The sequence below is a fragment of the Poecilia formosa genome, unplaced genomic scaffold (genome assembly GCF_000485575.1).
Source record: "Poecilia formosa unplaced genomic scaffold, Poecilia_formosa-5.1.2 Scaffold90, whole genome shotgun sequence".
In the NCBI taxonomy this organism is placed as follows: domain Eukaryota; kingdom Metazoa; phylum Chordata; class Actinopteri; order Cyprinodontiformes; family Poeciliidae; genus Poecilia; species Poecilia formosa.
The window spans coordinates 760,228-771,829 of NW_006800029.1; the positions used below are offsets into that span (position 1 = coordinate 760,228).

Genomic DNA, 11,602 nt, shown 5'->3' on the forward strand with positions numbered 1-11,602 from the left:
AGCATTAAAATAAAACCATTTATAATTTTCTTTCCACTTTTCAATTCTATGCTTTCACATAAAATCCCAAATTTCAAAATATATTGAAATTTGTGATTGTTGCATGACAACACACAGAAAAACATTATAAATACTTTTACAAAGATACTGTACATGAAAAGAGCTGCGTTGAGACTACATAGCAAAGTATCTTGCGCTAAAGCGAAATTCCTTGAAAGTAACTGTGGAGAGCACATTTGCATGTCTGCCTTGGCCGGACAGCTCCAGGCTACTTTTCTGACTGTGACTGACGAAGAGCAAGCTCTGATCGGACAAATGCCTCACCTGGATCCACGGGTTTCTTTTAAGATCTTCTTTTTTTGTCACCTCAGCACCTATCCACCTATTTTCCACATCTGTCAATCTGCCTTTTACTCTGGCAGCGTTTATTTTAATGCGCTTTGACGTTTGACTGTCACCTGTTGACTAGCATTAGTGACTGCCATGGCTTGCAGGCTTTTTGAGCAATTACTGCTCCACCCACTCCCCTGCAAGTCACACAAAAAAAAAAAACCTACACAAGTACACATAGAGAAAATGTTACACTTCCCATCCCTAAAGACAACTCCCAATGAAGAAACGTGATGTTGAAGAAGTCCTCCAATCCCCACATTGTGAGGCATCATCAGCTGTCCTGTAAAAACCCCCCACCAATCATCTACTACTGGCCTTTTTGTGACAGACACCAGGGCACACATCAACACAACCCTGAGATGGAAGACAGGATGGAACAGGAGGGTGAAAAAGAGAAAGTAAAACGTAGAGGGCACAGGAAAGAGGCAGTAAGAGACAAAGGCAGGCAGAATGACAATGAGTGAAAAGAGGAAGAGTTGGGTGGGAGAAAAACGGAAAGGAGAGAGGACAAGAGGTGACAAGCATGCTCTCTCTTCCCTGTGAAAACATACAGAGGAGAAGGAGAGCAAGAAGACAGTAATAAAGATACCTTCTTTCATGTGCGTGTGTGAATGACTGCGTGTACTCGTGCATGTGGGTGTGTGTGTGTGTGTGTGTGTGTGTACACATTTAGAGTTGAAGAGAAGTGCCACAGGACCGTTGGGGAAATTTGCCCCTTGCCATTGAAAAGGGGATGTGAACCTACTCACTTCTGTTCACACTTGGATCTCCTGTTTTTGTTTTTTCGTTGTTTTTTTTTTAAAGGAACTAAACTTAAAAAAAAAAAGCTTCTCAAACACCTAGAAACCAGCTCTCAATTATCACTGAAAATAAGTTTTATTTCAGTTATTCAGTTTTAAAGAGTGAAACTACTACATTACATAGATTAACTACAGAACGAGTCATTTTAAAATGTTTCAAGGTGATTTTGTGTTCTGATCATTATAGCTTGCAGCTGATAAAAAACTGTAATTCAGTTTCTCTTAAAATTAAATAAGTACACAAGACCAGTAAAAGACCTTGTTATGGTCTACCAAATCATAAGGAAACTTAATGATTTAAGAGGCAGGTGGACAGTTACTGACACCATACACAAGGAGGGCAAGGCACAAAAGCTAATTGTGCTGTATTCATATATATTCATGGAAAGTTAAGTGGAAGGAAAAAGTGTTTCAAATAGATGCATAAGCAACATAGAGAACCACAGATTTGAGAGGGTTGTGAAGAAAAACCTATTCGAGAAAATCACAGAGATGTTAAGAAGCGTAAAGGTACTTGTGTCACAAGAGGGAGACGACAGACAACAATAGATATGAGCTAAAGGTAACTATCAACGCAACATAGAGTTCCTTTTTTTTCTTCTTTTTAACGTGTTAAAAACGTTATTAGAAAGTGCTTTGGGTTTATATCAAATGAACACAGATATCTTTACTACCTCATTACCTAAAAGGCTGACTGCTTCCATGTTGTGCTGCACTGATGCAATAAATCTTGCAAAAGGAGCCCCAACCAAGTAATCTGCTTATAGTGCACACCACAGCATTCCTTTTCTATTGTTTTTTTTTACACAATATTCACATTTTTAGAGCATCTGAACAAACGTTGCACCCTATGCTAATTAAAATGAACAGAAATTAACACAAAGTATATGAATGTGTTTAATAAATCTATGATTTTACTTTACTGAAGTGAATTCCCCCCAAAAATAAATAAACTTTTTGTTAATTCTAATTTCTTAAGATTCACAGGTACAGACAGAGAGTGAAACCTACTCTCCATAAACTTCCTCAAAGTAACATGTCTGAACTGAACAGACCGCATCAGCAAGACATTTTCTTTTCTTTTTTGGGGGGCGAGGGGAGGGTTGCATCGGTTGTTAGCCGCTGCTTTAACAGGATGTATAAATATGAGCCGTAGGGTCAAGGGGAAGGATAAAAATGAGAAAGGGAGCAGCGAGAAGGTAAAAATGAGAAAAAAAAGGAGTAGAGGAAGGGTAAAATGAGAAATGGAGTAGGGGAGGCCACAGGAGGCACCTGGCCCACTTAGAGCGGAGGAGGGGGTGGCGAAGAAGGAGAGGTGGAAGATTAAGGAGTAGAAGGGAAAAAAGAAAAGGAGGCGGAGGAGATATACCAAGCCGAAGTAGAGAAAAATTAAAAAAGAAAAGCTAATGAAAGTGAATGGAGGGGTTAGGGTGAAGGAAAAGGCAAGAAGAGAAAATAAGTGAATGGTGAAGGCAAAACCAGAATAAAAGGTAAAAAATAATGAAAACACGGAGAGACAGGGAGAGATGGGGTGGGGGCTGGAAAGAAAAGGTGGCCTTGTGACGCCGAGGAGGGAGGTGGTGTGTGCGTGAGCGGCATGAATGTGTGTCTCTCTGTGCGTGTGGGTGTCTCGAATCATGACGAAAAACTAACACCTCTCCCAAAGTATGAATAACCGACCACAACAGGCCAACGTAAGTTCAGTCTCTTCTCCCGGTACGCTTGAGCAGCCTGCCCGTACCACTAATATCCCACTAATACCACCCACAGTCCTCACTCCACCTCACATCAATGAATATTTCATGTCCTGATGGCACTTTTAAAGCAAAAAACTAATTAGCAAATCCAAGTTGATCTGGCATTAGTCATATCAGGCCAATTAAAAGCCCAGTCCTACTGTACATGTTAATGGCAGCGAAGTGGAATAATTGTATGTTGAGCAGGGGAGAGAATGTTAAACAGGCCTTGTTAGCAGCACTTTAGCACTCTAGCCTGAGTCCATGGCTGGATTACAAAACTCTACAAAGCGGACTAATGTTCAGCACACACACACACACGCACAGACACACACATCTTTAAAAACTCTATCAGTTAATTAGTGTGCCACCATCATTTCCATGAGGTCAGCTCTGATACTTATGGCTAAAGAAGAGAACTAGTTCCAGGGAAAAACAATGGTTTTATGCTTCTGTATCATTATTAAACAGGGATCCAAATATTGGCAGAGGCTGACAGGTCAGATGTTACGCACCGTTAAAGGGAGAAAGCCCCCCTCTGCTACACTGGGAGTCTCTGCGGTCAGTCTAGAGGCGATATTTGTGGTGTATTTGATTCGGGTAAAGGTGCGCGTATGAGTTCCCTTCGCGCCGCGTGTGTGTTTTTGTAAAGCGGGGAGTTTAGATTGAGACAGACAGCGCTGACACACACAGACTAAACTGTGCTGCACAAAGGAGCGACACAATAACAAGGCATGGAGATCTTTTTTGGAGTAGATGTCTGTTTCATCAACCCCCAGCCCCCCTGCCTACTTCTCCTGCCTCCCTCTGCCTCCCCAGTCTCGTTCCCTCACCTGGGCTTTGATATGGAAATCTCTCAACAGCCAGAGCCCGAGGCCAGTTGACTGTTTCTAAAGATGTATTTGCTCAAAGACGTTCAATTTCTCATCAAATGCTCCCACTGCGTGCATGAAAGACAAACTTGTTCGCTAGGAAAATAACAACTAACAACCTGGTACTCTCTGCAAACCACACACTTCAACCAAGAAGCCCAAACTCTCAACTTCTTCGCGGTTCATATTAATTTGGCTAAAAGGCAGGTGACATTTGTGCAAAGTGCAAAAGCTGAGGACTCTCGTCACATTACTGATGGGGTTTTTAAAGAGAGCTCCTTCCCACCGGTTTACTTCTCTTTTCCTGTCAGATAATTACATCGCATTAAAAGACTTCTAACTAGCATGTCTCCAACTATGAGTCAAACAGAGAGACATTTTCAACAGTTTAATGGCACGAAAACATTTTAAAATTAGGTAGAAATGAAATGAATATACAGGAGAAAGAAAAAATGAGTCTGAGAGGATTAAATTGTTAAAGAAGTCAAATCTTTTGAACAGCAGTAAACAGTCCCGGTACGGGAGAATGATATCAGTAGTTGATGCGTAAAACGGTGTGAATCAGAGTTTTGCACATCAGTCTGATCTTTCAAATATTTTTTTTATTTTTTATTTTTTTTACAACAGGGAAAAAACAGTAACTAGGGGCTTATGTTTGGAAGGCTTACTTCTTCTTTTTGCTAACACTAATAAATCATTTGTGAGGGTTAGACAACACAACAATATCTAAATTCTGCAAATAATTCAGACGTCATCTAAAAATACTAACAAAAGATGCACATTGTAATAGTTCAAAACAAAACATACCATACCAGTGGAAACTGTCTTGGCACACAAAAATTAACACCTGCAGTCTTTCTTATTTCCACAGGGAACAGCCAATCAGCGGCAAGGAAAATAAATGGCACTCCTGGATTGGTTGCTTTACAAAGGCCAGTCAGTAGTGTGTCTGAATGGTGCCTAAATAAGAGTGAATGTCCTCTTTATGTTAAATACTGTTCACCAGTAATGAAACTGTATTTACTTAAAGACTTTAAAAGCTACTTTAAATTAACTGTGAAAACAAAGATATGAACTGAAGCACCTTCACTACAAGGTTTACCTCAAAATTCAGTTATGATAGGACCAAAATGCAAAACTAGTGAAGGATTAAAATGACCTGCACACATAGATCACATTACAACAAAATATGTGCAAAAATCCCCCGCTGTCATCACTTTGAATCATGCAGATTTGTTTTAAAAAGTAAATAAATAAACAGTTGTAAAGTATCTCTGATTGGCTCATGATGACAATTAGCTTTGCATGATGACAAGAAGATAGGATAGCAATTGGGGAAAAAAAATAAAAAATCCCTGCTCCACATTCCTTAAGAACAACGAAAAACACACACCCTGTGAAAAATACACAAAGTTAAATCCCACATCTGTTTTCTGAGGAATGCGCAATCGAAAAGGTGTTTTGCAATATCAACAACTCCTCAAATAAGATAAGAAAAGCAACAATAAAAAAAAAAAACATTCCTTTTCAACTATTCTCTTTTACTTTTGATTTTTATCAGCAGCAAAATCACGTTTGAGTGTGGAATTTGAGAATAAAAAAAAAATGCAGCTGAAAATCACATTTTAATGCAAAACGTGACGACAAAACAAGAAAGGAACAGAAGAGCAGGATTATTATTGTCACTCTCATTATTTTGTATAGATGAGTACGGGGATAAAAACACACACATACACAAAACGCTATGAAATATTCATTCAAGGGAAGCGGGTGGTGGAGAGTGTCTGCAGATGCGGTCTGCAGAGGAAGGGGCGGGGGTGGCTTAAAGACTCACCTGCTCTCTCTGCTGGGGGGGAGGATGAGCATGTCAGATAGGTGAATACACACACACGCGCACACACATCCCCCACATCACCCATGTAACCCCATGGCGATTAGAAACACCTGTATTCAGCGCTGCACAATGAGCTATAGCAGCAGTTAAGCCTGGGGTGTTATTGGGTGGGTGGGGGATGGACAACGTTTAGACCCGGGGGTTAAACATGTATCGCGAAACAAATACCTGGAACGCAGCGGAGAGACGGAGTTGTTAGAAAGCTCCAGAGAGAGGCGGTGTGTCTTGTAAGATGAGTGTAAATGGTTCATTTTGCAGAGTGTTAGCCAAACAGGTGTTCTCATTAACAAGTGAGCCCTGAGGGGCGATCCAGATGAGAGAGCCGACAGAAACACAGAGGTGAACACAGGTTGTTTATTGGGAAAAAAAAGAGGGGGACTTTGTAGTGCTTTTGTCTTTTTTGTATTATTTTGCAGACTAGATAAAGTGACTTAAAAAAGTTAATACACCTCAAACCTTAGTTTGTTTTCTTGGGATATTCTGTGTGATGAACCATTGTATAATGCAGAACTTTGATTAAAAAAAAAAAAAAAAGAAAATAGTAAGTACTTGATTTTCTTTCTTGGGGACAAGTAAAAATCTGTATTCAGAACCACCGAGTGAATACTTTGAGGAGCCAACATTTATTGCTTTAGCAGCAATAATTATTGGGAATAGACTTTGACTAGGCCATTCTAGCGCAATATGCTTCATTCTAAGCCTTTTCTTGAAGCTCTAGCTATATGTTTACTGCTGTTGTACTTAAACAAGTTTTCCTCCAGTGTTGCTCTGTATTAAGCACGTTCATTCCATCATCTATGACCAGCTTCCCTGTCCCTAGTAAGGGCAAGCACTCCCACAGTATGATACAGCCACCACCATACTTCACCATAAATAGGGTGTATTCAGAGAACCATCGCAAAAAAGTTGAATTTTTGTTTATCTGAACTTCTTCCAAATAGTTTCCGTGCTTTCCCTAACTTACTTGTGACTATCAGTGAATCGTGTTTCTTCATAGAACAATGGTTTTCTTCTTTCAGTTCTTCAAAAAAAAAAGGCCCAACCTATGAAGTGAGATTAAATTAAACATTTGGTAGCCTAAATTTACTAGTTGGTTGAATCGTATTTTATCTTGGCATATCAGGGAGGTGAATACAAATGCACAAAACACGCATTAGATTTCAACTTGTGGAAACTGCCGAAAACTAAATGATTTTCTTTCCACTGCACATCTATGTGGTACGAATGCTTTTGCAAGGCACTGAGTTTGTTGGACTGAGACACAAGCGTGCACCGGGGGCGCTGCAACCCCTGGGTTTGCGTGGCTGAAGGCTAAAGCCGACTAACCTGCAACCACACAGTTCAGCTTACAACCTGCATGGGATCACTGAGCACCACCTACACATCAACAAAGCTCACACACTCACACAGTGAGAGACAGGTGTCGAGCTTCAAGCCTGTCCACCACTGAAACCAAGCCCCTACTTCTCATTTCCTCAGCGCCTTTACTTCACCGTCACCACACTACCGCTGCTTCCCACAAACTCCATAACGTCAACGGATGAAGTCCAGCGCATCTACTTCCCGACGCTTTCAAGAAACACAGCATGCAACTTTGGCTTTGGCGACACAAAAAGAGATCAGAGAGATTTTAACCGGTGAACATCGCTTAATCAACTTCAAAAATCCATTCATGACGGATAAGACAAGAGCAGAACGCTTCCATTCCTGCTCTGCAATCCCACGAGCACACGTGCAGCTAATATTTTTTTTTTCCCCATCTTTTGGCCGATCTCGCCTACACTCCTCCTCCACTCATCCTTGAAGCTGTTGTCTTGGTCTGTGTTGCATTTTTTTTTTTTTTTCTATGTGGAACACACAGATGGAGGTGCAGACGCAGATGCACACACATACACCACTGTTCTCCTCTAAAAAGACAGCACTACATGACCCCACCTGGGAGAGCAACCTCCAAGGAGCAGCAAGGGAGTGGATGGGGGGAGAAGGAGGACAGAGCCAAAGAAACAAAGCACTCTGAAAGATGTTAGGTCTTTAAGTTGACAGCGTGCCATGAGAGTTTAGTTGTTCTAATGCTATTTGGATTCTAAGCATTAAAAGCAGATAATTGAGCTTTATCCTGCTCATGACGACACACACGCACACACACACTCTCAAAGGGGCATGCACAGGGAAACAAGCCGATGGTAATTGAATAACAGCATAAAGGACTTTGGAGGGTTTATCATATCAAGTGCCAACCCTTAACTCAGTAGTTGGAAGGACAAAACAACCAGACAAATCCACAGAGGGCTAAGACAATTTGGAAAAATGGCTTGATGGTCTCCTAATCCCGGAGATCTAGTTAGCAACTGTCCAACAAAAGGAAAAGGCCTATATCTTACAGCTGTACACTAGTTGCGGCTGCCAAAAGAGTGCACGTTAAACCGCGGCAGAAAAAAACAGCTCAGTGGGACCGTACAAACGCTCCAGAATAACTGGAAATCTATTTACAGCACAGGGGAGATAAAAACTTCTCAGTGTTTTAAGTTCAAATATACACTGTGTTCAATATCCATACATGCATTAAGTTCCACAAAAATATAATTTAAAAAGAGTTTAGTTAAAAAAAAAAAAAAAAAAAGGTGGCACCACATGTGTGGTTTCCAATTCTCACTCTTCTAGAGTGAGAATCGAGCTTTTCCTTTATTTTCCACACAGTGCCTTCTCTGAATGCTCACTCTGAACACAGTGGCTATATCTTTTTGTAACAGGTAGGTCTCCCCATCTACAAACCATCTTTTTTATCAGAAGGTGTGCAATCGAAGAGCAAAAAGCTCAATTTAACACAATGGACAATCAAGGAAAGTTGCCTTTTGCAAGAAACAGAAGGACCCTACATTTTGGGTTGTAAAACTCCCAATTAATAAAGCATGTTTTGTCAGGGCTATATTAATCTGTGGATTAACAAGGTGTACAACAAGTTTTTAAAGTAGCTTTATGTTTCTTTCGGTATGTTTGAAAACAGTAGGCCCTGTTGCGTGTAAGATATGACAAGAATCGAAACTTTCCAAAGAGAAGAGACCAGAGACGTTTTGTCCATAGCTGGCATAAATTAAAAAAAAAAAAAGATAAAATCTTCCCGGTACTTCACTCCTCTGATGCTTAAGGTAATGACTTGTTTGATAAATCCTGAAGAGAAGGAGATTGTTGATTCCACATGATTATCACAAGCGCAAAAAATGTAGCCATCTCTAGATTTCTTTTTAGGATCACGTTTAATAAAGCAAAGTTACTGAGAAAAAAAAACAAACAAAGCTTAGTAATAAAGCATATACTTCCATAGTGAGCTTTCACAAAAACATAGCCCTAAAAATGGGCTAAAGATAAACACTGCTAGTTCTGCAATTTTGTAAAACACACAGAAAGCAAATATTTTTACTGCAGTTCTAGCAAATTCATAAATCCTTTGTAGGGGACTTTGATCTAAAAAGTAAGAAAAAATTAAATAAACAAACTGAAAATAGCCCTCATCACTTTCCTTATGTCCTTTGTGATGTTACTAGAGGTGTGTGTGTGTGTGTGTGTGTGAAAGCTTGCTTTTAAGACAGGGTATTTAATAATGATTGAATACCAGTTTCTACAAATAGGCCAATACACATGTAACAACCCCATGTTGAGTTTGACTGATTTCTTCCATATGTCAAGCAAATAGTTTTAAAAAATAATAAGAGATACTGCTTACAGAAAACTTTTTCATAGTTACTCCCAGCTCTGCTCAAAACTTGGCAGCCCTGCTGCGATTAATCTGTCACCTCCTTGTACATTATGGTGAGCATCCACCTGACTGTGGTTAAGTCAGTGCATGACAGCCAGGCGCACTCTGACGTCCATATGCACAGCTTTTCAAACGAAGTGGGGTTGTTCCCCCGCTGTCACATGGTAGAAAATGGAGGAAGACGGAACTGACCGGTTAGATAGGACAGACGTTGGCAGGAGACGTTTTCAGATCTTTTTCTTATCGTACAAAAAAAAAAAAAAAAAAAAAAAAAAAACACTTGACGCGGGTGCTATTCAACTCTCATCTAGGATCAGATGATGATCCTACTCAAATATTTCTACATATGAATATAAAAAAATCGCGCGACATCTCTATATATTCAACATAAAAAAAAGCCTCCCTTCATATTTGTGTCTTGTCTGATAAGTCTAAGGGGCTTGTCGTTGACGCAGCAAAATAGAAAAAGAAAAAAAAACCCAGCTGGAGAAATCCCCCTTTCTGGGGTTAATCGCGGTGAAAAGGGAGGAGGGTTCAACCCCCCTCTGTCTTTCAGACGCAAAGCGCTTTCATTCTGAATCCCCTCCAGGCGTCTGTAGAGCATCCCCCGTTTTCTTCTGCGGTACGATCACGATCATGTGTGCACGACAAGTTTGTCTCCCAACCCCTTTCTCAGCAAATGTGGAAATCAAAAGTTTGCAAAGATCCCCCCACTGATTCTATCAAACACAAACAGCTTCCTACGACAGTAAACATGAACGTGTCTCAAAAAGATGATTGATGATTTATAAACTCACATTTGCACATTCAAATAGAATTTTAATTTTAAACAGTTTGTTATTTTAAATCAGTTCACTAAATGTGTGGGCTAAAGTAGTCTGCGATCTATAATTTGAAACAATCCAGGCAAAAAGCTTGACAGCTTCTCCAAAATATCAACACGCGCAGTAAGGCAGCTGGCTGTCACGTATGGAACAGGTACAGGAACAGGAACGTACTTTAAGACTGCCGCCTGCTCGATAACCCGTCTGCGTTACTGTCGAAATATTCACTCCAGCTCTGAATTAACATGATTCTAATGGCAATGTGGAATAAAAAAAAAAATCCAGATAGGCCTTTGTAAGAGTAGCCAAGAGTTGTATTGTGTCATGTCTCCAACCTGTGCGCAGCGGCAGCAGCAGCAACTATATCAGCTGTAGACGCGGCGGCTCCGTGAGGCAGAAAACTAATTGTTGACATGACGGGGGGGTGGGGGGGGGACCCACGGTGTCTGGATGAAATCTCCACTCCCGATGATGCCCCGTTGATGGGCAGCGTGGCTCCCGGTGGCGGCTATAGGTAGGAAGATAGACATACCTGTTACCCCATGGGGTCTGGGGTGGCCGCCGTGTCGGTCCTTCGGAGTCCAATCTGCTCTGACAGCCTGAGGGAAGAAAGCTGGGGATGTCCAACGCGCCGGGTGCCGTCCCTCCTCTTCTCTGTGCGCTTTTTGTTAAGTGTTATTCCCCGATTTCTCCAACTCCCCTCTCCTCTTCCTCCACCAGCCCCTTGTTCTTTCGCTCTTTCCCTCCCCTGCTTTTCCGTGTCTTGGTATCAGGAGCCTCCCCCTCCTCTCCCTCCTCCTCTCTCTCCTCCTCTGTGCATGTCTATCTCTCTCTTCCTTTCTCCCTGTCTCTCTCGATCTCACCCCCGAACACAAACACACATACACACACACACGCACACACACTTTCTCTTAGAGTCAGGAAATGAGACAACGTAAACCCACACACCATGCGTAGACTGGGATATATCATTTCATCTCAGATAAGCTCTCATATCAGACCAGAATATGACACAACAGCAGCAATAATAATAATAATAATAATAATAATAATAATAGCAACTGAATCTTGAATGTCTTTTCCAATTTCTGCATCTGTTGCCATAGGACTCCTTAATGACCGGTTCTTTACTGTAACTTGCCCCCTCTTGTGGCAGTAATTGGAAAACACTTTCAATAGGAAAAAAAGCCTTACTCTTACAATGACAGTGGCTGGAAAACACCTCTTAGGCCATGTGATGTGCAACACACAAGCCAGTTTTATTTTAAATATTTGCCAGAAGTTCTGGGGTAATTCCACTTTGGCCTGACCCGTTCCTTTGAACGGGAG

General features: G+C 41.0%; 1 protein-coding gene across 2 annotated transcripts in view; it reads right to left on the reverse strand.

The window, feature by feature from the left end:
* The window catches only part of zbtb46 (zinc finger and BTB domain containing 46), an 87,613-nt gene extending 76,470 nt beyond the window's left edge, over positions 1-11,143 (reverse strand). Inside the window, exon 1 of one of the 2 annotated variants that reach the window (XM_016674115.1) lies at positions 10,806-11,143. The gene's annotated coding sequence lies outside the window, so the exon portion shown is untranslated. The remainder of the gene's footprint in view (positions 1-10,805) is intronic. The other variant, XM_007557639.2, reaches the window with a different exon arrangement.
* Positions 11,144-11,602: the final 459 nt, after the last annotated feature.